The following is a 2,650-nucleotide window of genomic DNA, read 5'->3' on the forward strand; positions in this document are numbered from 1 at the left end:
TTTTATGGGTTTTTCATTTATCAGGATGGTGGGCATCAGTCCACTTAGGCTGCTGTAACAGAACACATAAACTGGGTTCCTTACAAACAACTGAAATTTATTTTTCACAGCTCTGGAGTCTGGGAAGTCCTAAATTAAAGGCATCAGCAGATTTGGTGTCTGATTTAGTTAGGCCTGCTTCTTGGTCTTTACATGACTGTTTTATCCCTGTGTCCTCAGGTGGTGGAATGGGTGAGAGAGCCATCTGAGGGTTGGTTTCTTTTCTAAGGATACTAATCTCATTCATAGAAGTTCCACCCCCATAGCCTAATCACCTTATAAAAGCCCCCATCTCCTAATTCAATCACATTGGAGTTTAGGATTTCAACACATTAAGTTGTGTGGCAGGAAGGCCATCGCAAACATTCAGCCCATAACAACTGGAATGATTCAGTACCGGTGTATTGTGTTCTTAATAAAATAGAAAAACCATGGGAGGATTCTTGAGGATAATGCTTCAATAATAGTTTAAATGAGGGATTATTTGATCTTTAATACATGTAGAAGGAATTAAAGTTGGAAGGAGGCTGATTGTTTGGAAGAAACAGTTTGGAAGTTTGGAAGAAAATTTGAGGGGTAAAAGTTTGAAGGAAGACTAAGTGAGGCTAGTTATAGCTTTTGTTAGAAGGAGGGAGAAAAGTGGAAACACTGTTGGAGAAATAGCTTGAGATTTTTAAAAATTATAATTAAACACAGAGTGATTCTGGAGGATAACAAAGTCCAATTCGATTGAGGGTATTAGATAGAATAAGAGTGTTCGAGGGGGAGGGGCAAGATGGGGGAAGAGTGGGGTCCCCAAGTTACCTGTCCCCACCAAATTACCTAGAAAACCTTCAAATCATCCTGAAAATCTATGAATTCGGCCTGAGATTTAAAGAGAGACCAGCTGGAATGCAACAGTGAGAAGAGTTCGCGCATCTATCAAGGTAGGAAGACGGGGAAAAAGAAATAAAGGAACAAAGGCCTCCAAGGGGGAGGGGCCCCGCGAGGAGCCGGGCTGAGGCCGGGGCGAGTGTCCCCAGGACAGGAGAGCCCCGTCCCGGAGGAGCAGGAGCTGCACCGACCTTCCCGGGGGAAAGGGGCTCCAGGGAGTTGGAGCAGGACCCAGGAGGGCGGGGATGCCCTCGGGCTCCCGGGGACAGTAACAGACACCTGCGCCCCGGGAGATGCACCGAGCTCCCTAAGGGCTGCAGCACGGGCGGCGGGACCCGGAGCAGCTCGGGGGGCTCGGGGGCGGCTCCGCGGAGGGGGCTGCGGGGCGGGAGCAGCTCGGGGGGTTCGGGGGGGCTCGGGGGAGGGGGCTGCGCCGCAGGGAGCGCGAATCCACCAGCGCAGGCCCCAGAGCACAGGGCGCCGGGACACAGCCCAGGATCCGGCCTCCCCCGGGACAGGCAGAGGCCGGGAGGGCCCAGGACAGCAAGGACGCTCCTGCCCAGAGCTGAGCAGATCAGCGGCCCCGCCCCGGAGCCTCCAGGCCCTGCAGACGGAGAGCTCCATAGTTACTGCGGGGGCTGAATCCAGGTTTCCAGAGCTGCCCCGCCACTGGGGCTGTTCATCCTGGGGCATCACGGGGTAAACAACCCCCACTGAGCCCTACACCAGGCAGGGGCACAGCAGCTCCCCCAACTGCTAACACCTGAAAATCAGCACAACAGGCCCCTCCCCCAGAAGACCAGCTAGACGGACAAGTTCCAGGGGAAGTCAAGGGACTTAAAGTATAAAGAATCAGAAGATACTCCCCCGGGAGTTGTTTTGTTTTGTTTTGTTTTGTTTCGGTTTGTTTTGGTTTTTGATTTGTTTCCTTCCCCCACCCCTTTTTTCCCTATCTTTCTCTTTTTCTTTTTTCCTCCTTTTTTCTTTTTCTCTTTTCTTTCCTTCTTTCTCTCTCTTTTTCTCCTTTTCCCAATACAACTTGTTTTTGGCCACTCTGCACTGAGCAAAATGACTAGAAGGAAAACCTCACCTCAAAAGAAAGAATCAGAAACAGTCCTCTCTCCCACAGAGTTACAAAATCTGGATTACAATTCAATGTCAGAAAGCCAATTCAGAAGCACTATTATACAGCTACTGGAGGCTCTAGAAAAAAGCATAAAGGACTCAAGAGACTTCATGACTGCAGAATTTAGATCCAATCAGGCAGAAATTAAAAATCAATTGAATGAGATGCAATCCAAACTAGAAGTCCTAACGACGAGGGTTAACGAGGTGGAAGAACGAGTGAGTGACATAGAAGACAAGTTGATGGCAAAGAGGGAAACTGAGGAAAAAAGAGACAAACAATTAAAAGACCATGAAGACAGATTAAGGGAAATAAACGACAGCCTGAGGAAGAAAAACCTACGTTTAATTGGGGTTCCTGAAGGCGCCGAAAGGGCCAGAGGGCCAGAATATGTATTTGAACAAATCCTAGCTGAAAACTTTCCTAATCTGGGAAGGGAAACAGGCATTCAGATCCAGGAAATAGAGAGATCCCCCCCCTAAATCAATAAAAACCGTTCAACACCTCGACATTTAATAGTGAAGCTTGCAAATTCCAAAGATAAAGAGAAGATCCTTAAAGCAGCAAGAGACAAGAAATCCCTGATTTTATGGGGAGGGGTATTAGGGTAAC

This window comes from Canis lupus, chromosome 11 (assembly GCF_011100685.1).
Source record: "Canis lupus familiaris isolate Mischka breed German Shepherd chromosome 11, alternate assembly UU_Cfam_GSD_1.0, whole genome shotgun sequence".
Classification (NCBI taxonomy): Eukaryota; Metazoa; Chordata; class Mammalia; order Carnivora; family Canidae; genus Canis; species Canis lupus.